At 51.1% G+C, this 24,952-nt stretch overlaps 1 protein-coding gene and 1 long non-coding RNA gene across 3 annotated transcripts in view; one reads left to right on the forward strand and one right to left on the reverse strand.

Moving 5' to 3' along the window:
• Positions 1 to 24,952, forward strand: part of CSMD1 (CUB and Sushi multiple domains 1) — a 605,853-nt gene that overhangs the window by 96,116 nt on the left and 484,785 nt on the right. The gene's annotated exons all lie outside the window — the stretch shown is intronic.
• Positions 1,970 to 24,702, reverse strand: LOC118710623. Its single transcript, XR_004985460.2, has 3 exons — positions 24,552 to 24,702; positions 13,412 to 13,415; positions 1,970 to 1,981 (listed from the first exon to the last, which is right to left on the reverse strand). It is a non-coding gene; the product is annotated as an uncharacterized LOC118710623 (long non-coding RNA).

The raw sequence follows: 24,952 nt of genomic DNA on the forward strand, positions 1-24,952 counted from the left end.
TATTTACATCTGGGGATTTCCATTCCCCAAATGTGCTCATACCACTTTTCACGTAAATGTGTTGTGATTGGGGTTGCTATACAATATCACAGTATTTCCTGGTGTGTGCAGCCAGGGAATGAACACACACTCCTGTCACAGCACATCTGGTCACCACTGTCACCGTACGCGGTTGCTGCGTGTTGTGGACCATGTTCCCTGTGTTGATGTTACCCCCTCGTGACGAGCTTTATAGCTGGAAAGTTATTTCCTTAACCCCCCTCCTGTTTGGCCACCTCTCCCTGCCCCTCTGGCAACCTCCAGTCTGTTCTCTGCCTCTCTGACTCCATTTCTGTTTTGCTTTCTTCCTTTACTTTATTCTCAAGTGAAATTATTTGTCCTTCTCTATTCAACATACGTCACTTACCCTAATGTCCTCTAGGGTCATTCATGTTGTCATAAATGACCAGATTCTACTTAGATGGTTGCTTTGTATTCCACTATGCACACGTGCTGCCACGTTCTTATCCATGCATCTGCTGGCGGGTGCCACTTCCGTATCATGACAATGGTAGATTTCCAGGGCTGAGTGATGGACGAGCTGATGACTCCGACACAGTGTGCCTGTGGGCGAGAGGCCTAAGGGACGGCCTGGCTGGAGAGGCCAGGCAGCCTCATTGCCTGTCTCCTTGGGCTTTTATTGGAATTTTATCTTTAGATAAATCGGCAGGGTGAATAATCTCGGAAGGACACTTGTGTTTACATTGTCCTCCAGAAAAGGTCACCCAGGGATGGAGTGTAGGGATTTCAGTAAACACCCGGTGGTCTGCACGGGCTCCGACTGGTTTGGAAAAGTCAAAGAATAAATAGGACGCCCCCTTCGTCACTCCCCTAGAGGCTGTTCCTGTACCTGGGCAAAGCCGGAGGTTTTGTCTGATCCAAAGAAAACTAACTTCTATGTCCGTTCTTGTGTAGAAAGTGACTTTTATTAATATATACTAGACCAGTAGTCTGCAAACCATGGCTTGCAAGCCACATGCGGCTCTTTGGCTCCTTGCCTGTGGCTCTTCCACAAAGTACCATGGCCTGGGAGAGTCTGTTTTGAAGAAGTGGCATTAGAAGAAGTTTAAGTTTAAAAAATGTGGCTCTCAAAAGAAATTTTAATCCTTGTACTGTTGGTCTCTGTTGACTAATGAGTTTGCCGACCACTGTACTAGATAATACATGCTTCTATATGCTTTAAAAAAAATAACAACAGCAGCAACAATAACAAAAAGACACCATATATTTTTATTGATTTCAGAGAGGAGAGGGATAGAGGGATTGAAACATCAATGATGAGAGAGAACCATTGATTGGCTGCCTCCTGCACGCCCTACACTGGAGATCAAGCCTGAAACCCAGGCATGTGTCCTCATCAGGAATTCAACCAGGACCTCCTGGTTCATAGGTCGACGCTCAACCATTGAACCACGCGGGCCGGGCTTCTTCTCTGCTTTTTAAGTTGTTTTGCTTCCAGATCTTTTTGTTCATTTATTTCCATTAACAGCAAAAGCAACCTGGGGTCCTGTCCATGAGCCGAGGGGACCCAGTAGACAAACGTGGAGGAGGCGGTGGGGCTTAGCCGGGGCTCAGACTCCTGGGCCCGTGAGGAAGGGGTTCGCCCACATCAGCCACGGGGTGGGGCACGGCTGAGCCTGCGTGTCTGCTCTCGCTCTGGACAGTGGTTGGGAGCCGGAGGAGTTGACTTGGGGATAAAAAAGCATCAGCTGGGTCTGGCGAGTAGAAACAGAACATGTGGCGGGGGCAGCAGGAAGTGGCTGGCGTGTCATTGATCATTCTTTCCTGGGAGCAACAGCAACATCCTGGTGTGTGTCCTGACAGCAGACACCTGCACACGCCAGGAGCGGAGCCTCATGGACTTGGTGTGGCTGCCGCGGGGAGCCTGTGCTCAGTCTGTAACGCAGCTTTTACATGGTGTTAATGGGCTTGGTTCTCAACCCTGGAGTCTCCTTCATCATAGACAGTGGGACGGTGGGTGGAAAGCCCTGTGATAACCATTTGCACAAAACAGAAAGCTGAGCGCAGCCAGTGTGGCTCCGTGGACTAGTGTCAGCCTAGGAACCAGGAGGTCCCAGTTCGGTTTCCGGTCAGGGCACAAGCCCAGGTTGCAGGCTCAATCCCCAGTGGGGGGCGTGCAGGAGGCAGCCATTGATGTTTCTCAGCCATGTTTCCATCTATCTCTCCTTCTTCCTTCCCTCTCTCTCTAAAAACTCAATGAAAACATATTTATTAAGAAATAAACAAGTAGCTGCCTATCAAGGACAGTGTGACGCTGACTCTGCAAGAACTGCCTGGTGAAAACCACAGAACTAGGGTGACTGAGCAGGCAACGGGGAACCAGAGGCCACAGCAGGCTGGCGCGTTACCCCGTGTAGCTGCAGACCGACCTGCTGGGAGTGGGAGGGGATGCTGTCCAGGTAATCTCCGAGGCTGGGAAAGAGACTCGTGCTGGGCCTATCTCTCTGGCGCTGTGGGAGGCACTGTGTCCTGCGGGGCAGGTGCACTGAATGGGCTCGCAGTGAGAAGGTGTGATGGTGGCGAGAAGTGGTTTCTGGCTTGTCTGGGCAGAGACGGTGGGGGCAAAGGTGGCTCACTGGACATGAGATGCCGGGAGAGAGGAAGGAGGGCGCACACTTATTGTTTCATATGGAAGTCTAGCTTCTGTTATTTGGTTGTTCTACATTTTATTTTATTTTTAAAATATATTTTATTGTCTTTTTACAGAGAGGAAGGGAGAGGGATAGAGAGCTAGAAACATCGATGTGAGAGAAACATCGATCAGCTGCCTCCTGCACACCCACCACTGGGGATGTGCCTACAACCAAGGTACACGCCCTTGACTGGAATCGAACCTGGGACCCTTTAGTCTGCAGGCTGATGCTCTGTCCAGTGAGCCAAACCGGTTTGGGCTGTTCTCTACGTTTTAAAAAGCAGAGGGAGAGTAAGCTAGATTGGCAGTGGCAGCAGCCTCTCTGGAACGGCAAGTGGTTCAGGCCACTTTCATGCCATTTAACTCCGGGAAGAGCAGGCGTGTCTCCCAGTGAACAGCAGACTCAGCTCCCTGGATCTGCGCTCAAGCACAGTTGCTCACTGGCCCAGGGAGCGGGCGTGCCGGGTGAGCCCCAGACCGGAATTCCAACCATCAAGGGTTTCTTCCATTTTGATGGAGAAAATAAAACATTTCCTCATTATAATACTTAAGAACAATACAATGGTACAGAACCTGTACCTTTAACAAAATCAACTCCATTCCTTCCTTGAATTTTATAATTTCTATCTTATTTCATTCTAATATATATATAATTTTTTAAAAATATATTTTATTGATTTTTTTACAGAGAGGAAGAGAGAGGGATAGAGAGTTAGATACATCAATGAGAGAAAATCATCAATCAGTTGCCTCTTGCACACCCCCTACTGGTGATGTGCCCGCAACCAAGGTACATGGTCTTGACCAGAATTGAACCTGGGACCTTTCAGTATGCAGTCTGACACTCTATCCACTGAGCCAAACTGGTTTTGAATAGTTTGTATATTTTTGAAGGGCTTACAACAAGGTCTTAAAAGGTACCTTCCTTCGTACAACGTGAGGTCATTTAGCATCTATGGCAAGTGGTCAGGGCTGGTCTGCCGCTCAGCGCCCTGCCCGCTGGGCCCGGCTCCTGCTGGAGCCTGGATTCCCCAATGCCTGGCAAAAGGGGGGGGGGGGAGCGAGGGAGGGTTTGTCGTGTGATACGTGTGAGCGCACAGCTCAGGTGGCAGCAGGCACCAGATGGGAAGTCCTTCTCCTTCTTCCCCTGGTATTTCCTCCTCCTCCCCTTTCTATTGAGTGTGGGTATGATTATTGCTAGTGGCCGGTGCACGGAATTGGTGCATGGGTGTGGTTGCTAGGCCTGGCCGGTGAGCAAAGCATGATTGTCTGGTGTGGAAGGACAGCTCCCAGCTGACCACTGGGCCCGGGGCAGCACCTGGGCCCCTGCTCACACCCGCCTTGGCCTGTCGCCGCCCGTTCACCTGCTCCACTATCCCGCTCTTGTAGGGGCCTGTTGGGGCCAGCAGCACATCCACTGCCGCCCGCTGCCAACACCATGTCACCAACATCCGCCATGTTCTGTGCCACCTCCTGGTGATCAGAGCACGTCATAGTGAGGGTTTGAACTCCCAATCTCCTCTTATTGTACTCCCTCCACAGACCACTGGTGGGGACGATTTGCATATCAGGCTTTTGTTATATAGGATTGCCATGGTGGTTGTTGCCGTGGCATTTTTATTGGGGCTCCGTAAGCATCTCACCTTAAAAGAAAAGCTCAAAACACTTCCGGATGGAAGTCCCGTGTGACACGGGTTGCACACACATCAGTCATGTAATCAGGTTACCCTGAGGCTCTGGCTCCACCCAGTCACATGTGGAGCCCAGAGTGGGAGGGGCCTGCCCTTGCTCAGCAGGAGGGCGCCCCCGGCAGCTGCCCATGTCCTGGGCTGCGATCCCCGGGGGGAGCTCAGGACAGCTAGGAGGGGTTGGCTGTTGTTCACTGATTTAGTCTCCAGCTGATCAAAGAGCCAGTTAACGATCTGCTGAATGAAGTAAGGGCCCAGGGCGAGTGGATGGATTGGATGTCAGGACGTGGTAATGGCCGAGTGGGTATTTCCCCTTTCAAAGGCAAGCGCCCTCTGTGCATTTTTACATTTTAAATCATTATGATGCCATTTGCTGCCGAAAACATGGGAACGGCCAAGGACACCAGGTACGGGAACGGAGTCCAGCAGCGGTTCCCGTCCCTGACCTGGGGACGCATCTGTGACGGGAAGAATGCTGGTCCCCCGGGGGAGCGTGGCGGAGTGACCCCGCCCAGAACAAGAGGCAGTTGTACCTGCACATACTGATTATATTTATTTCAGAGAGAAAGGGAAGAGAGGGAGAGAGAGAGAGAAACATCAGGGTGAGAGAGAACCATGGACCGTTTGCCTCCTGCATGCTCCACACACACTGGGGATTAAGCCCGAAACCCAGACCTGTGCCCTGACTGGGAATAGAACCGTGACCTCCTGGTTCCTAGGCCGATGCTCAGCCCCTGAGCCAGGCCGGTTGGTCGGACAGAGCATAGACTTTGGCACCTAAACCCTGTTGGTTAAAAGGAATCGATGGGAAGCCATTAGGACCGGCTGATGGCATTGATCATCAGCCATGGGCCGGAGGATTGCTGTACCTGAACCCCATCCTGGCCTGTCTCCCATCAGGGTCTCCGGGAGGCGGCGTGGGCGGTGCTTTCCCCCGTCTGAGTGGTCATGGCCGCTCCTCAGAGCCCCAGGTCTCCGATCTGGACAGTCACTGCGCTGACAGCTCCTCTGGGGCCGCTGTTTCAAACCCATGGGAACATCGGTGTCCTTTCCCAGCCTGCGCTTCCCGCCGGCAAGACCCCTCTGTTCTCACAACCACGGCGGCCAGGCTGCTGCTGTGAGAGGCGGCGATCTCATTAAAAAGTCATGGCGTGCTGTCTGAAGCAGCATCTTCCTTGGTTTATGTTCCCCGAGAGGAAGTCTGGTGGGAAAAGGCCAAATGGTGGAGTCTCCCTCCATGGGAGAGGTTCTCCTTCCCACTCAGGGTCCCATAAGCCACTCCCCACGCTCCTTGGAGACCTGGTGCAGGGTGCGGAGGGAGTGAGAGGAACGCCCTCCTTCCTCCGAGGCTGCGGGTTCATCGCACCCCTAGACGGTCTCCCCCCCACACACCCCAGGACAGTGGGTATGTGCATAGCCAGGAGGAACCAGGCTTCCCTTGACCTTCCTCTGGACACAGGGGCCCCTTGGACACCCTTCGGGGCCATGGGGGGCAGACGCTGCCTCTGTGGACTCATCACACTGGTGTTCGGTTCTTAGAGGAATTACCACAGTTCTTCTGGTGATTTCCAAATATGTCCATCTGTTGGGCATTTTCATTCAATTAGAAAAAGGTGTGGTGCAGCCTTACTGGTTCGGCTCAGTGGCATCGGCCTGCGGACTGTAGGGACCCGGGTTCGATTCCCCATTGTTCGATTCCCAGGTTCAAATTGTGCCTAGGTTGGGGGCTCGATTCCCAGTGTAGGGTGTGCAGGAGGCAGCTGATCCATGATTCTCCCTCATTGTTGATGTTTCTCTCTCCCCCTCTCCTTTCCTCTCTGAAATCAATAAATATATGTATTTTTTAAAGTGCGGTGAAAGTGGACACAAATATTTGACCTTTAGCCAAGCAGCCTGCTAAATCAATACTTATTTGCTTTTAAAAGTTCTTTTTTTTTCACGAGAGGTCTCATAGTAAGCATTTGTATTGGTTTTATATCCTGCAGGCAATTACACCCAAATTGAAAAAAAAAAAAGCATCGGGCTCCCGAAAGGGACTTTAGTGGTGAGAAGTGGTTTCTTTTCCTCCTTTTATTCTGCTGCTCGAGGCCGGTGCACGGGATTCCTGCACGGGGCTCGGCCTCCACAGCCCCGGCCTCATCCGGAAGGTTCCGGACAGTCTTCTGCAGTTCAGCCTAAGTGGCCCGTTAGCCCTTTATTATGTAGGATATGCTCCTGTGTCGTAGAATAACATTCAAACCTTTTTATCAGGAAAAAAAAAAGACCAAAGAGAACGTCCTGTTCAGAGAGCCCTCTGTCTGCCGCGGGGCCGGGTCTTGGGACAGTGGGTCTCGGGGACAGTGGGTCTGTGTCCCGTTAGCCAGCGAGGAGAAGTGAGGGTGGGCAGGGCACTGCCTGAGCTGCCTTTGAAGTGGTGCCCACAGACTCCTCACTGCCGTGGGCTTCTCCCGAGACCACGTAATAGATTCTGTCTCTGCTAATGCACTTGAGTGGGTGTCAGTGGTGTTGGGAGTCTGTGTCTGACGGAAGGCCAACCCGGCCCCTGGCTGAAAGGAGATCAGTATCATTGGGCCAGAGACTACCCCCTGAGTCCCTGGCACCCTGGCAATGCCATGGTGAGGAGACCCATTGCACACCCATCTGGGAGCCCGGAGCGCAGGCTGCGAACTCAGCCATGGACAGGGCCCTGTCTCTCTCTCACCCTGCAGCTGGGTTCTGGAAGGAGGACAGGGTGGTAGCGGGGAGATGGGGGTGTGAGGAGGCTGAGGAAGTGAGTCTCCTGGAATGTTCTGGGCCCTGCATGGACGTGGGTGTGGTTGTCCTTGTGGAGGGCTGTCGCTGCTGTTCTGTGAGATGGGCCGATTCGCCATATTTACATCAAGAAGCCTTCCTCCTGGGGGGAACATCGAGGAGACACTGAGACCTGCCTCGCCTTCCCCGAGGGCAGGTGCCAGGCTGGGTTGGCCCAGAAGGAGGTGCCTGTTTGGTGGGGCTTGGGGCATCCACCTTTCAGGGCACCGCCGTCCAACAAGTCCTGATGGAACCAGGGCCTGGCCGCCTGGGAAGTGGGACAAATCGGGCGCCCCTGCAGTTAGAGGAGGGATGATGCCACCCCAGCCTGCAGGTGGCGTCTCTTCGGCTGCCCCTGAGATCTGCATATGAAACGCACTCTGTGATCTTCCCCTAAAAGCGATGTCTGCGTTTCAGCACTGGCCGGCATCCAGGAGTTACAGCAGCCAGAGGCACCCGGGTTTCCACCGGATAGCGGTTCATTGTGTGGTATTCCTGCCCCTGGGCCATTGGGTAAAAATAGCATGCTTCTATTCATCTCAGAGCACTCACACTTTTCATTATATAAGGACGGCACCGAATGTATGGATTTCTCCACTCAGCGTGTTGAGCATGATGCCAGGCACAGAGACACGCAGGCAGTGAGAACTCCAGCCCGAGTGTAAGCTGTCCCCTGTCCGGGTGCCAGGATGCAAAGGTCAGCGGTGCAGTGGGAGGTTCCTGCTCCAGAGCCGGTCTTTCCAGCTGCATTCCGGAGTTTCCACACCTTCCTCCTTCCCTCGGCAAACCGCACGCTGACCTGAAAAGGGGGGTATATCACAGATTCATGGTGAACCTGAGAACTTGACAATGAACTTGAACTCCCTTTGCATGAAGCGAGTCTTCCTGGCACGCGGGCAGGCAGGGATGGGGATGGGGCTGCGGGCTCCCGGAGATGCACGCACTAGTCCAGGTCTCTGCCACCACGGCCCTGAACCTCCTTTCCTGTGGGCCCGGGGAGTTTCTCCGCTCTCCCATAATGCCCTGCTCGTGTTGAACACAATCCCAAGTCACAAAACATTGGGCACAATGGTTTTTCCAAAACTTCAGTTTATACATACAAAGAGGTAGACATTTTTTTTTTAACATTATACTTCAGGTAAGAACTCATTGCTGCTGGTTTTGCATTTAGTCTGATGCCTTATGTTTTCTTTAAGATCATAGATTGTACCAAATTATTCTGGTGAAATACAATTTTTTTTTTTTAAAGAAGGAATCCCACAGACATGCTTTCTATGGCATTCGTGAAAAGAAAGCCCTTCCGATTTTCCAAAAAACGTTATATCCATTTGTATAGTAATCACTCAACCACGACAGGGCTCTGGTGTCCCTTTTAAACATAGACGTGAGCCTGCCTTTGAGAACCCGGATGATGAATGCCCTGGACCCAACACGAAGGGGTGGTATTTTACATTACACAACCTTTTCCATTTCACAGGGAACTTCACCCCAGGAATTGTTGCTTTAAGAGGCTTAATGACCAGTAAGTAAGCACTTAAGTCCAACACGAACTGCTCATTCTTTTCCAGGTAAAATTCAGGAGAGAGACAGTGCACCGGGGAGTGTGAGTACGGACCATAGCTGGTCCAGCCCATCGCGGTGCAGTCGAACACGTGCCTGAGGCTGGTTTACCTCCGCCGTCCTCGTCCGGCTCCGCTGTCAGTGAGGCAAATGTTATTTACAACCGGGAAAGGCGAGAGTTCAAGCTCTGAAAGACAAATGGCAATTCATCCTCTAAAGTCCCTCTGCACATGGAGGTTGCTTTAGGAATTTGGAACTCCCTGGCTTTGAATGAGATTTGCACGTCGAGTTATTTTTATCTGGGAAATACAAAATAAATGGAAAGTTAGCTTTTGAGTAAGATAGGAAAAGGAGCCAAACTTTTCCTTACCTTCCCCCGCCTAAAAGCCAACTCACCCCAGAATGCTAGGGCGCCTTGGAAAGCTAGTAATAAAAGCGTGATATGCTAATTAGACCGGACAGCTGAACGACCTACCAGGCGACGCCAGGGTTGTGAGGGTTGAATCCTTGCACACATTGTGTGGGCCAGGCCTCTGGTGTCTTAATGATTCTTGAAAACCATGGCAGATGCTAGTTGTCAGCTGTTTTGTTTGCTTGTTTGTGTCAGGACAGATTTACTAACATTTGAAGAAAATGAAATGCCTAGTTTCAGAAGAAATGAAACAGTAAATGCACAAACCTTATAAGAATACTTTTAGTTAATTGAGAAAAAAACATGGGGAAGGGAGGGAGGAGAGAGAGACAGAGAGAGAGAGAAAGAAAGCATGACAAAGTTAAAGTTTTTATTAAAATTCACTGCTTCATTCCCTCAGTCATGGCAGTGAGATGCACACATTACCAGACTTAGGTTTTAATCTGTGTGATGTGTGGTCTCCCTCCCCCAGCCTTCTGCACCTGCCGGGCTCTCTTCTCCTTCCCTGCAGGGAGTTAACATCAGTTCTCACTCATCACTCAGACCTGCTTGATTCATCAACACACTGCTTTCTAAAAAACATTAGAAATCTCCCTCTTTCCAAAAATGATAACATGGGATAACATTTTTTTCAGAATATCTTGTTTGGGAAGCATTTTAATGAACATTCGATATTGGCGAAATTCTTGCACTTTATCTAGGTATAGAGTTTCCAACAAGCGTCTGTTCATTCATTTGTGTCTTGGTATCTCCAGGGAGGGTTTTAAAGGTGCGAACATGTGCTCTTGCACATTTCCTGTGACTTTTATCTCCTCCCGTTTTAAGTATTTATAGACATTGTAAACGGACTCTTTTCCATGAAATCATCTAACTGGTTGTTGGTTTTTATGAAGAAGTTAAATTTTTTTTTTCCGTAATAATTTGGTCCCTGTTATCTTGCTCATGTTTTCTCAGTTTGTAGTAGCTATTTGTGAAATTGATTTTATTTGCCTTTTCAGCATATAAGCCTGTATAATAAAGAGCTAATGTGCTAATTAGACCAAATAGCAGAACAACCATCTGGACGACCTCTGGACGAAGCTGGGGCTACAAGGGCCGAGCCCTTGCACAGATTTCATGCACCGGGCCTCTAGTTGTGTCATAAGCAAGGACAGTGAGACATTTCTCATTTTCATGGTTTACAAATGTGCTTGGCTTTCCCTATATATCTGCCTGACTAGCAATCCTTGTACAGCATTAAGTGGTACCAGAGGCATTGCAGCCCTTGCTTGTTTCCCTGTCTGGCAGTGATGCCTCTAAGATGTCACTGTATCCCATGGGGTTGGGTTTGGAGGTGAGTGAGGTATCTCTTATCATGGAGAACGGGTGTTCATCTGAACACTTGGGTGAACTTTCTTAAAAATAATTATGGAATGTTGATAATCAAAGAAGCAAACCCATCCATCTGCCCTTAATTCGGTGGATTTATAAACTTACTGTTTCCCCACCCTGTTTCCGGGATGCGTTTGTGTCCATATTTAGTGGACCTATTGATTATTTACTTCAATATAATTGAAGGGAGAGGTGTTGGATAGGCTTGGACCCACCAAGTGATTCCTGGAGATGGTGAGGCCTGGGAGAGCCTGTGGGGGAAACCTAATCAGAGCGCGCCCGGCCAGTCTGCTACACGTGTGTGCAGAGGCATGACAGCAGTCTTCCTGCACGCCCCGGGCAGGCTCGCCTCTCTGTACCCAAACGTGGACGCCGCTGTTCTGCAGAAGCCCCTTTGTCTGAGCGGATGCACAGGCGTGTTCCTGACTGGCCGTGCAGTGCTCTGGGCTGTGTGGAAGACCAGCTTGTCTGGTGGCTCCTCGCTGGCAATGGCCACCTCATTCCTAACCAGGTCTCTCCTCTGCACCTGCGACCACTCATCTCGTCTAATGCCCAGCGTCCACGGGGCTCTGGCTCCTGGCAGGGGACAGACTCACAAACAGTAGTCTTCCCGCTGGCCTGTTCCTCACAGCTGAAGGCCTCATGTCTGCGGACTGACTGCCCCTCCCCATGTGGCCGCCCTAGGGACCCAGGTCCCCAGCACCTCTGATCACACAGCTGTGCTCCACCTCCCCACTCACCCATGTTCCTTCACCATCATTGGAGTTCTCCCTGCCCCCCCCCACACCCACACACATGGGGAAGGGGTGCCGGTCCCTGCCGCTTTCTCAGTCTGGTCGCTGGCAGAGCACCTGCCACTGTCTGTGCCTCTTTCTTTCTCTGCCGTGGCCTCCGAACACCTCATCACAAGTACGTTTGCCTGAAGATGACCTCCCTGTGTTTGGATGGAAGCTGCACGGTGAGGCGGGGAGATGAGAGGGCGAGTTTCCATTTTCTCACTGAGTTTGGTGTGTGATGCTCACACTCAGACAGAAACTCTCTCCTGCAGCCATGCTCTCAGACCAGAGGCCCCTTTTCAGGGACTTAGAATTACTAAAATGACATTGTTTGACCTCCAGAATCTCATTGTTATCATCTAGATCACATGTGTCAAACACAAGGCCCGCGGGCCAAATCCGTCCCGCCAGGCCTTGCAATGTGGCCCGCACTGCGCTATCATCACTGCACTCCGCTGCGTTTCCATCACAATGACAGTTTATGACTGTTCAGTAAACCATTCGGCCCGCGATTTAGGCTGGATTTTAGATTTTGGCCCCTTCTCTGATTGAGTTCGACACCCCTAATCTAGATGCCAGTTCTTCTCCCACATTTCCTACAGGAAGAGCTCCCATCTGCATGCACCCAGGGTCTGCTTTCTTCACAAATGTTGAGTTGCTAAGAGATTTCTGAAAATGGCGCACACACACACAACACACACAAAATAGCAAGGCACTGACTTTCCCCCTTATTTATTCAGACCCCATCTTTTTAGTTAATGCTCCTGACGTGACAGAATTAGCTCCTCTGGAGTCAAGCTGGAATCGTGCGGACTTCTCTTGCATTTAAAGTAAAGGCTCTCCTCACCTCCCTTCCCCCGCCACGCAGCGGCTGCAGGAATCTAGACTGTGACCAATGAGCCCGATGCACGGTGCTGCGGAGACTCACCTTCTCTGTTGCTGGGGGGAGTGGGTTCTTGGCGCGCCTCTGGAATGAGCATTCCAGGGCCCCCGCCGGAGGGTGGGCTATGGCAGAGGCTTTGTTTTCCAGGAGTTGCATTCCTGGGTTCCCCAGTCCCATCCCAGGGGTCCCGGCCCGGAAAGGGTGCCGCCAGCATCCCCACTCCTGTCGGGGCAGCCTGTCTGACGGAGCGTCCAGCTGGACTCAGTCCACAGGTCACTGTGTCCTTATGGCATTTACTTACGCACCTCTTCTTATCTACCCGCACTTGGACTGGGTGTCAGACATTGGCACCCAGAGCTGTGTGGACATGGGTCCCCTAACCACCTTACGAGAGAGGAACCCTCTGGGTGTGATAATCACAGTCACACTGGCCAGGGGGTCCGAGTCCCTGTGAATTGACTGAGGAATGTGGGTCTTAGCAGGGCACTGAGCTAGTCAGGGCGACTCTGAAGAATCTGGTTGGAGCTCATTTCCACCCTCCTCCTCCTCTTCCTTCTTCTCATTCTCCTCCTCTTCCTTCTTCTCCTCATTCTCCTCCTCCTCTTTTTCCTCCTCCTCCTCCTCTTCCTCTTCCTCCTCCTCATTCTCCTCCTTTTCCTTTTCCTCCTTCTCATTCTCCTCCTCCTTTTCCTCCTCCTCCTCCATTTTTTCCTCCTCCTCCTCCTCTTCATTCTCCTCCACCTCCTTCTTCTTCGAACGGTTTTTAGAACGTTCCGAGTTCATGTCAGTCTGTAGGAGGCCTGAAACATTTAGAACACTGCCTTCTCCACTTGTTAGGCTTGAAATGAGCGCCAAGGGCAGTCTTCAAGAGAAAGGGCTGTGTCACTCACCTGAAAGGGGTCTGTGCTTTCTGACTCCTGGAGGGGGGTGTGTGACTGAGCTGCTCTCCGCCCAGCCAAGATGCAGGGGGTTTGGCCCAGGAACTGGGACACCTGGTGCCCTTTAGGAGCCCATGTCCCAGCCCTACGTCCACGACGCCTCTGGCTTTTGTTCGACCTGTGGGAAAAGGAGGACAGAGAAGAGTGTGGCCGCGAGGACAAGTGCATGAATGGGATGATGTTCAAAGGCGTTTCTCAGGGGCCCTTCCCCTGGAGCCGCCTCAGAACCACGTGGGCGGGTCGGGGGAGGTGCCCCCAGAGCTCGGGGACCTGGCTCTGGTTTTGTCTAGAGACGCCCCACTTCTCTTTATTTTGTGTGAGAGTTGTGTCCACCCCAAACCGCTGGCGAACAACAAGATTGGAAGCCATGGCCTCGCTGATGGCTTTGTCTGTCTCCCAGTTCTGTGCTGAGGAGCGGAGACCACCCTGGCCTGCCTCGCCTGCTTTCTGAGCTGTCCTTTGAGTAATTGGCTCATAAATCTGAAACTAATTTGGACTAAAGTGTTAATGGCTGATAATGATTTAAGTGTTTTCCCGCCCAGGGAACACATTTGCATTTTAATGGAGGTCTTCCTGGCAGTTTCCTTAGCTCCAGTGAATGACTTTAACAGTGGGCATTTGGGGTGCCTCAGGGGACTGGTCTTGGAGGAACCTGTATGATGTCCCCAACCTCACACCCCGACTTCCGGGCAGCCGTGTTCCGGCACTGGGGTTGCTGGGCTCACTCCTGTGGGCAGTGTTCCTCTTTCCGGAGCCTGGCATGTAGGTCAAGTGCGCTCTGAGAGAACTGCATCGTCTCATCTGTTACTGTCGGTGTAATGAGCCCGTATCCAGAGTAGACCTCTCCTGAATAGACATTGAGGAGTTATAGCCGTGTATGCACCTCAGCTCTGGGACAGAGGCCAGCAGCCCGAAAGGAAGGGAGAAACAAGGCTGCTGGAATATTACAGCTTAAAGAGGAACGTGCCGATGATCAGGCATTAGCTCTGTGACGTTTCCCTCCTGCCTGACTCACAGGATGGCAGATCCGAGTATCTACTTCTCAGGCATGACTCCCTCCCGGTCTGAATGCCTTGCTCTTCCAAAGCTGGCTCCTCCTGCCCACCGTCCTCCCTTCCTCACTCCCATGGGGCAGATTTCCCCAGAGCACTGGCCGCTTCTGACAGGACACAGAAACAGAATGAATGAACACCTGCTTCAGAGCAAGAGCTGGCAGTCTCTGAGCCTTCCTCTGGATCCACACAGGGAGGCCATCATGGCCGATCCACTGCGCGTTCTCTTAGCCCTGTGGTTAGCAAACCGAGGCTCTTGAGCCACATGCGGCTCTTTGTGCTCCCTGAGTGTGGCTCTTCCACAAAATACCATGGCCTGCGTGAGTCTATTTTAAAGAAGTGGTGTCAGAAGAAGTTTAAGTTTAAAAAATTTGGCTCTCAAAAGAAATATCAATCGTCATACTGTTGATATTTGGCTCTGTTGGCTAATGAGTTTGCCGACCACTGTCTTAGACCAGTCAACTGGGGGCGTGGGTGGGAGTGACCGCCAGAAAATGATGCACCTGACTCTTGGGCGCCTGCGGACGTGTTGGCCTTGGCGATGTTGAACATGAGGTTGTGCTGGAAACCATGAGCTGAGGTCAAGGATGGTGTGCTCACAGGCAGTTGAGCCCAAAGGAATGAAATGAAGAGACTCACTGGTCCGTGTCTCCCCGTCAGTCATGGCCAGGCCCACCAAAGGGTTCCGGGGAGTCAGCCATCCTCCTCATGGCGCTTCTCGTGCACTTTCTATCGTTGCTCCTGGGAGAATGCCCTGTAGGTGCCTCACTACATCATCACCTTAGGATGATGACATTTAGGAGTTATAGCCATATATGTACCTCAACTCTGGGACAGAGGCCAGCAGCATTTCCCAAGAAAGAGATGGATTTGCTCAGCACCAAGCCCAGTAGCAGGCCCTGCTAACCCTCCCTGCCATCCGTAGCGCCCCGCTGTGCCCAGTCACAGTTGTTGGCTCAGAAAATACTCCCCCGGCCAAGGGGCTTCCGTAGATCCTTGAATCCTGTCCTGGAGGGGAGGTGGGAACGGTGGGGAGGTGCAGAAATTTCTAGGAGAATTCTTGTAGAACATTTCTAGGCTCAAAGCCTGTACAGAATTTAAACAGGAAAAAGACGACACCGCTGTCAGGAGTCAGGGGTGCATTACCGCTCTTCCCACAATGAACACGTTTGTAATGTTTCCACCTCACATGTAGGACGAGCTTTGTTCTGCTCCCGCTTCTCTGTTCGGGGTTGAAAATGATCACATTTTCCTCTCGGAACTATTTTAGAATGGTCGTCCCCAGAATAGCTTCCCTTGAAGTCAGTTTTGCTTTGCAAAAATGAAAAGCACTATTCACATCTTCTTTAAAAATATATTTTATTGATTTTTTTAAAGAGAGGAAGGGAAAGGGATAGAGAATTAGAAACATCGATGAGAGAGAAACATCCATCAGCTGCCTCCTGCACACCCCCCACTGGTGACGTGCCCGCAACCAAGGTCCATGCCCTTGACTGGAATCAAACCTGGGACCCTTCAGTCCACAGGCTGACTCTCTATCCACTGAGCCAAACCAGTTAGAGCTATTCCTATATTTTTTAAAGAAATGCAACGAACTCCAAATCCTTTTTCCTTAGAGCCAGTGGTTGTAAAACAAGGCCACGTCATCTCCTGCACCCAGGCTACTGCTTTTGGGGCACAGTCGAAACCGGGTTTCCTCTGGCCTCAGTTTGTAGGATAAACAGAAATGACTTAAACGCACAAGACTTTATGGGTGGAATCGTTCCGGCAGTCTGATTTGTAGTGAGATTTGCATCTTTTCCTTCATGTTTGACTTATGGAATGTGGCTAATAAAAGAGCCGAATGGCAAACGTTGAACAGAAATTTTCCCCCCCATTTTCCAAAGACTCCTCTTATAATAACACTAGAGGCCTGGTACACAGATTCGTGCACCAGTGGGGTCGTCAGCCTGGCCTGCACCCTCTCGCAATCCAGGATCCTTCAGGGTTTGCAGGAGTGTGCGAAGTGGCAGGCAGCTGGGGAGGAGCCCAAGCCCAGGCCAGGCTCCACCCAGCGCCCACTCTTCCTGGCTCCGCCTGCTGCTGCTGCTCGGTAGCTTGGTAGCACTGCTGCAGGGGTGGGAGAGGCTTTCACCTGCAGGTGCTCTTGCCAGCCATGAGCTCACATCCCATAGGTCAACTGATTGGTGCTCCTGCTGTGGGCGCACACTGACCACCGGGGGGAGCTCCTGCATTGAGCATCTGCCCCCTGGTGGTTAGTGCACATCACAGCACTGGTCAACCAGTCTTTCCATAGTTCGGACACTTAGGCTTTTATATACATAGATGATTTAAATGAAATTGTTTTCTGAAATACCATGCCATCTTCCTCCTGGGTTTTCTATTTTTTTTAATTCAAGTTCTTTATTGTTTAAAGTATTATGTATGTCTCCTCTCCCCATGGACCTTGACGGTTAAGGAGCTCCAATGCCTGAGGCCCACTTGCTATCAGAGCAGATCTTATTCAGGCTCACGTCCTCGCCTGGCAGGTGCGCAGTGTGAGGACACGGGCCGTTTCATGGTATAAATCGGGTTTTAGCCGTTTCACCTTCACCTAGTGCCTCCCCTCGATGTGCCCTGGCACTTAGTGGCCGCATTTAGAGATTTCTCATTTTCACCTCCATACCTTCTGACATGTTTTCAAAAATTATTGTCTCCCTTATGATCTTCCTGGGACGCATTTTCTGGGCTTTTCCCAAAATTCTCCAAATCCCTCCACGTCTAGTCAGCTTGGTTGCCTAAGTGATTATCCAGTGGCGTTTATGTAATTAACCACATTTTCATCACTAGAATTCCCAGCGAACCTAGCATTTCTCCGCAGGCTTTGTTTCTCCTTATGGTTCCTAGTCTTCCCAGGCATGGGCAACTTCAAGTATATTTAATTTTGTTCAGCTGTCGCTTCGAGTTCATGCTTTAGTCTGTGGCCTGAGAGGACAGTGTCTTTATTTCCCCATCTGCTACCTCCTGGCCGGGCCATTTCTTTCTCGGGTGATCAGGGCACTGGCTGGGGCGCCCCTGCCTTGGGGGTGGCTGTGTGACCCATGTGTACCGGAGCCCTCGGCCTACACCCAGTTCAGGGAAACGTTTATCTAACTGGGTCTTCAGAAGCTCCCGGCTCCCTGTGTGTCCAATTCACTTCCTGCCAGATCTGTCATGTCATCGATATTCCTTATTATGGTATGGCACATCCTGCAGATGCACACTATTCATGGGATACAGTGACTCAGATCATCACACGTGTGACCATCAGAAATAGAAATATCACCGAATTCTCCCCCCCGCCCTCAGAATGTCAAATACCAACCCATTTTGGGAACCACACATTTTAACGGCATATTGTGAAATCCTAGGGGCAATCTCTCATTTTAAAACTATACATCCAGGAATGGGATGGGGTGCATAGTTTCAAAATACTTGGCAAAGTGTAGAAGAGGTTCCGGGCACCATGTCAAGGAGCTTCAGGATGTGGAAAAGGAGGAGTCAGCTCTTCCTGAGATACTTCCTTGTGTGAATGCTGCCTCGGTTGGAAGTATGAAGATTAAGGAGGGTGTGATGGATCCCTAACACATTACTCACCTTGCCCCAATCGTTTTTTCCTGGAAATGATGCTCTCTCCTTTCTCAGAACAGACAAGAAGCTCCCCATTAAGGAATTTCGAGTAGTTAGCCTGAGGAAGAAGGCTGCATTGGTGGCGGTGAGCAGTGTTTCCTGGAAAGCCTTCCTCGTGACTCTGAGTCCATTGTTGACTTGGAATAAAGCTCATTCTGTACCGGGCAGTGTGTCCTTGTGCTCACTCGATCCTGTCCCTCCTCACTCAGGGATGAATGTCCTGTGATGTTCTGAGCCCCAGTATGTACCTGTGTTTCATGTCACTACGTGAAGGGATTTGGTGGGAGGAGGCTGGTGGGCCTGTCCCCGTCACTGCCCTTTCGTGGAGATTGTCCATTCATGCTTTGCTGGAAAGAGGCTCCGGGGTGGGGACTGCGACAGGAGGTCAGCTCGCTGAAGCAATCAAAGGCAGGCCGGAGCCCGTGGCCATCGGGGCCTGGAAACCAGGAAGCCCAGCGATCCTGACGGAGGGTTATGGCTTCTCATCCAGAGGAGAATGGAGGCGATCTGTCTTGGCTAAGCCTTGCCCCCAGTTTTCTAATGCCTGTTGCCAGGGCTGATATGAGATGCGCCTAGGAAGACAAAGACTCTTCTGGACCCTCGCTGTGCGCTCTCTTCAGGGGAGAGGGGTCTTGATGGGAATGGGGGGCACTGGCCTGCTCATGGCCATTCCCGTTTGCAGCCTCCATCATGAGCTCAGGCACTGGGTCTGCTGTGCTGACAGATCAGGGATTACAGCCTCTCATTGCTCCTTCAGATGCTCACAGAAGTGCTCACCCAGGGGCCAGGCTCACTGCTCTGTGCTAGGGTCAAGAAGGTGGGGTGCTGGGTGAGGAGTCTGAGGTTGTTTGCAGGCTGGCCACACGCCCCGGTGACCCAAGTGGAGGCCCTGGTATCTGGGGTTTATTTATCTTCTACAACTGAAACTTTGTAGCCTTGAGCGAAGCCAAGCCTCCTGCTTGCTCCATGGCCATAGCCATTTTTGTTGGGATTTATTTATCTTCTATAATTGAAACTTTGTAGTTTTAAGTGGAGGCCTGGATCAGCCAGGGTGTGCAGAAAGCTTGGCTTCCTCCATTGCCAGGGGAAACTCAAGCCTCCTGCTCTCTCCGTGGCCTCAGCCATCTTGGTTGGGTTAATTTGCATATTTGCTCCTGATTGGCTGGAGGGCATGGCTTGTGGGCGTGGCTCCTGGGTGTAGTGGAGTAATAGTTAATTTGCATATTACTATTTTCTTAGATAGGATTTGTTTGCTTTATGTTTAATGTGATGAAGAACCCATGTCCTGGAGGGGTAGGTGACATGTTTGCAGCAAGTCGTTGGTGGAGGCTTCCCTTTTCATCTGCTTAATGGGCTTTGCCACCCGTGTGGACCTATGATGGCTAGTGAGGATGGCGCCGTGCAATGCCCCGTAGGATTCCTTAGACACAGCTCACGTGCTGTCAGCTGGGAGCCTCTAAGAGGTAGCAGGAGACAGGCATGAGGCATAGGTATCAGAATGGCTCCCTGGGGTCTCATGGGGCTGGGAAGCCAGACTAAGGTATTTGTCAAGGAAAAGATGGATTTGTTTTGTTGCATCCAACCTGTTGTACCCCTTACATCATTCTTATTTCCTGAGCTAGAAAGGATCTGGTGGAATGTGTCCTTCAGCTTTCCAAAAACTATACTGTACCATGAATATTCATGATAATGCAGATGGCGCTTTCAACATTGTCCAAGAATATGTCTGAGAGACATCTCAGCAGGCAGCGCTGTGGACCAGCCCTTTGCTGTTATCATGTATAGGCAGTAAGACATGCTTCCTCTTTCTGATGAAATATGCGGACACATTAAAACTGGACTATGGCTCTTCAAAGTTAAAAAAAAAAATTGCCCAGGAAAATGAGTATTGTTGCTATCAAATCTTAAATTCCCAATGCCCCCATATACTCTCCTACATACTCAAAGTTGAGAAGCCATAAATTGTGTTTTGAATCCCCCAACAGGATGGTTAGGCCTGAGGAGAAACCCATGTTCATCCCGAAATCCCAAGATGTAGGGCCTGCTACATGCATTTGCTGAACCCAGGAATCACGAGGTTAATAAATTATTTCACATTGAGAGCAGATTTATCAATACCCTTCCGGTGCATCCATCAGGGTGTTGCATTCATGTGATGAGAAGATTTAATTCTGTCCCTTCCCACCGGGCATTGGAATCAGAGTGAGGAAATGGCTGTGTCTTGAAAAATTGGAATGTGCATGCTTGAACGGCCATCGCCTTGGGGTGAGCTGTGGAACCCTGTCTGAAGCCAAATAGTTTCTATCAAATCTTATTTCCCCATTTAAGACCCAGGTGGCACTAGGCCACTGGAGCCGCGGAGAAACCAATGGCAGGGAGCTGTGACTCCTGGCTCCACCCCAGGCTCTGTGATTGACAGGTGGGCGAGGTTGTCGGTGTAAAGCTCTGAGCACTGTGGGGCTCTCCTGTGGAAAGAGCCATGTACACAGGACGTGTTGTTGTAGGAACAGTCCCCGTGGGCGTCGCATCAACATGACGCTCAGGTGAATACCTGGAGGGAAAGTCCATGTTTTGACTGTTGCTCAGCTGGAGACCATTCCACTCAGAGCCATTTTTTTCCTGGAGGGAAAGTCCATGTTTTGACTGTTGCTCAGCTGGAGACCATTCCACTCAGCCATTTTAGAGGGTTGCCCTCGGTCTTTTAATGGAATTCCATCCAGCGTGCTTGTTATCACAGAGCCCACGCTCCTCCCTGCCGGGACTGGGGCCAGGTGACTTTCTCCCTTTGGCCTGGCACCGCAGGCACATGGCATTGGGCCAGCCCCAGCATCCCATCCCGTCTGTGTGTCCACGTCTCGCGCCTCAGCCAAGTCCAGCCTTCTCATTCCCAGGGAGTTGGGGGCGCCTGTTAGACCGACGTGCACCTGGGAACCTGCATCTATGGTGAGAGTTAATACACAAGAACTGTCATTTGGCATCGCAGGCGTGGCTTAATGGTGGAGCATCTGCCTGTGAACCAGGAGGCCACCGCTCGATTCCAGGTCAGGGCACAGGCCCGGGTTGCAGGCTCTATATTAGGTAGGGATTGTGTAGGAGGCAGCCCATCCATGATTCTCCCTCCCTCTCTTAAATCAATAAAAATATGTATTCTAAAGAACTGTTATTTCGATCCAAAGAACAAAGAGTCTTCTGATGAACTCAGAGCAGACTCCCAGAGCCAGGTGCTTGGGGAAGAACAGTCAGTCCCCCTGGTTCTGTGTGGTGTTTAGACCAAAGAGCTGGGGAAGACGGTGAATGGACTCTCAGGAAATGAATCATCAGTGAAACACCTTCCGACAACAGGCAGCGGATGTGAGGGAGCACTTCCGGTGAACAGGGTGACACTATTGAGATGGGGACATCAGCCATCCCTTTTCACACAGACTACATGTTTCCAGGTGGGCCTGCCTCCAGGCCTCTGGAGAGATGAGTATGTATGTGTGTGTGAGTGTGTGTGTGTGTGTGTGTGTGTGTGTGTGTGTGTGTGCGCACACACATACGTAAGTGCATGTGCATGTACTAAAGCCACTAGTGAGGAGGAGAGGACGAGGTGAGAGTGCCGGAAACTGCAGAGGAACCCAGTGTGGAAAGGGAAGGGGCTCACTGTCTGCAAGGCCAGAGGGAGTGGGAATCTGAGGTTGCTAACGCTGCCTGACGTTTGAGCAACTTCATGATCCCTCACGGAGGAAAGTCATACGGACGGAGTGCCCGCTGGTGCCCATGCTCGCACTACTGCTGGTGCACATGCTTTTCAGAGTTTATTCTCACGGCCCCGGAGCTGATGGCTGAACCCATGCCGTCTGGAATACCCTCCACACTTTGCTTCTGATTCACTGGTTGGAGTCGGTATTGATACCAATCAACACGTTTGTATGAAGGCTCTTCATTTCCTTTCAGTTTGAATAAGGCTTTTTTCCTATGACAATTGCAAGGTAGAGCCTACGACTGAATATCCTCGAGTCCTGTTCAGTCTGGCTTCCTCCTCACCCTGCCACACGCCTGACTGACAGTATTTGCATAATGAGTCTTCAGGGAGCCCCTCCTCCCCCTTTACTCGACATGCCAGCATCCTATGGGGACAGGGACCAGGACCAGGGTCTGCGGAGGCCCATCCTTGGTTCTGGGGGCCCCACCGTGGCCTCTACCCCTTTGGGTGCCGTGGTGCTCATTCCTGCGGACCCCCATCATCTATTGTTACAGAAACTCTCGGAGAGCAGAAAGCTGGCCCTGACCGGAGAGGGCCACGGGGAGCCCAGCTCAGGAGACATGTTTCACGCTGTATCGAATTCCAGCGCCAGCACCTGCCAGTCCCACAAGCTCACGGCCGTCTCCTCAGGGGCTGTTGGGAGTGGGCACTTTGACCTCCACCTCCACGTGCTTCTCCATCATCCCCATGTTGGGAGGCCCAGCGGTTCCTCCTGTCTTGAGGCTTAGTCCCCTCCCCGAGTCCTCTCCCACATCCATCCACATCAAGGTTCCGTGTTCTCATCTTCTAAAGGGCTCAGGCCTGGAAGGGTGCCTGCAGGCATGTTTGTCCTAACCAGCCCCTGGAGAGGGAGACTCCATTAACCTTTATCATCTCCACACATGCCTGTGCTCATGGAGGGGGACGCCCGTCTCTCCTCTCCAGCAGAGGGCAGGCACCTGGGTGTCAATAGCTCATTCCCACGAGAAGCTCCCAATGACAAGGGGGATGAGGCTCCGGAGTGTCCCTGTGGGTGGAGTTGCTAACTCGTCCCCTTTGGAAAGTAAAGGGCGGGAATTAGAGTGACACGTCTGGTTATGAACTGCTCAGGCTCCGCCGTATTCATTCTCGGTGGGAAGGAGCTTCGAGGGGAGAGGCTTACCAGCGGCTCCCGGGGGAGAACCGAACACCCAGCCCCAGAGCCACCGGCCTCGTTACCCAAGGAGAGACCAGGTGGTGTTCTCACCCACGGGATGGAAAGAGCATTCTTTACATGTGTCTTCACTGGTGAGAGTTACAGATGTCCCCTTTAAAAAAAAATGTGTCTTAGCATTTCAGCGAGAATTTCATTTCATTGGACTAAATTTAAAATGCAATTGGGTTTGCCATCTTCTCTCGGATTAAAACATTGACCAGATGGTCGTCAGGCATGTTACATTAGATGAGGTTCCTGTTGTATTGTTTTCATGGTGCACATGTAAGCGTATGTTTTCCTCGCCTGCCCACTACGTTCTTACGTGCTTTGACTTCCACGTATGAGCCTCTATCCCTGCCCCTCACTCCACATGTGTGTCCTGTGTTTCTGGGGTCCCCTGGATGCGTGGTCGCTGCTGACATTTGGGCAGTGAATGTGGGTGAGTTGACGGGGTCTCAGCCTCTGTTGGACGCACTGTTGTCTCCGTGGCCCCTGAGCCCCCCGTTCTCCCTGTGCTGGCCCCCCACTGTCCACTGGGGGAACTCCTCTCTGAGTCCAGCCATGGGAGGGAATCAGTAACATTTAGAAGGCGTGATTAGTACTGAATTGTGTAATTGTGCAAAGTGATTGACTAACGTAAGAAGAAGAAAACTTTGGTCTGTTTATTCTTTTACGTGAATGAGCAGTTAATCTTCTTTTTGTCACTCAATGTTTTTAAGAGCTGGAAATGCAGAATCCGCTCATAGTCTGTGATGAAGTCTTTGCAGTCCCCCTGCCCTGAAGGAGGAGGAGATATTTTACTTGCATTCTGCAGCCCTGTGGCTTCGACAACCCTTAGATTCTGGTCCTATCAACGTCATGTACCCAGAAGCATCCAAGTGGATTATAGATGAACTAGGACAATGCCCAAGGTGTCCATGGCGAAACCTGGGCTTGAAAAAGCTCTCTGTGCAGACAACTCATCTTTAAAAACCATGGCAATGGGGGCGGGAGGGAAATGGTTACCTTCAACAATAAAGGTAAATTAAAAAAGAAAAAGAAAAACCACCACAAAAAAAATTGTAAACGTATCTAACCCTTAGGGACATAAATTACTTGGGAACCATTCATTAGTAACAGCCTCGTTAGGGTAAACTGTACCCCGATCCTATGAGCAAGTTCAGCGGAGAATTCTGGAAACTCACAGAAACTAGACGGGGGTGGGGAGGGGGGGGGATGGTTGGGAAGGAGGGAAAGGGCAAGGGATGGGGGCAGGCTACATGCGACACAGACAGAAAACCTGTGTTACCAAGTCATTATCCTATTTTTTTCTAAATTAAAAACCAATATACGCTTTTTGTGGAAAGATTTTCTGAATATCAAGAAGAAAACAAGTTGTATCTGCCGTGTTCTTCCTCGGAGACAGCTTGCTGACCCCTCAGCTCAGGGCACCCCTGGGGGTTCCTGTGCCCATGGAGATACAGAAAAGCACTCTTATAGTTCACTTCTTCTTATGTGCAAACTCCCCCAGATTTTGCCTTTTTGAAAAATCAGGATAAGATTTGCAGCATGCTATGGGGTTGATTCCAGGTCTGTGTTTAGGATGCATTAGTCGGTGACCTGAGCATTTCCCCGAATCAGGAGCTTCCCGTGGAGGCCGTGCATGGTGCTCTGTGGCATCGCTGACGGTGTCCCCGGGTGCCTGGCTGGATTATTGGTCCCAGGACAGAGGCTCCTGGTCTGGGCAGTGGGTCTCTGCACGTCCTGGCTTTCTCTGTCATTCTGCACACGGTTCAGTGAACTTAGGATCCAGAGCAGCAGTTCTCCACCTTCCTGATGCCACGACCCTCTAATACAGCTCCTCATGTGGTGGTGACCCCCAACCATAACATTATGTTCGTTGTTACTTCATAGCTGTCATGTTGCTACTGTTATGAATTGTGATATAAATATCTGTGTTTTCCCATGGTCTTAGGCGACCCTGCTAGGGGTTCTCAACCATCAGGTTTGAGGGCCACAGGCTGAGAACCACTGCTGAGGAGCCTAAGACCAGATATTTACATTAAGATTCAGCCCTAACTAGTTTGGCTCAATGGATAGAGCATCTGCCTGCAGACTGAAGGGCTCCATGTTAGATTCTGGTCAAGGGCATGTATATTGGTTGCAGGCACATCCCTAGTGGGGGATGTGCAGGAGGCAGCTGATCGGTGTTTCTCTTTCATGGATGTTTCTAACTCTCTATCC

The sequence above is a fragment of the Pipistrellus kuhlii genome, unplaced genomic scaffold, assembly GCF_014108245.1.
Source record: "Pipistrellus kuhlii isolate mPipKuh1 unplaced genomic scaffold, mPipKuh1.p scaffold_m20_p_78, whole genome shotgun sequence".
In the NCBI taxonomy this organism is placed as follows: Eukaryota; Metazoa; Chordata; class Mammalia; order Chiroptera; family Vespertilionidae; genus Pipistrellus; species Pipistrellus kuhlii.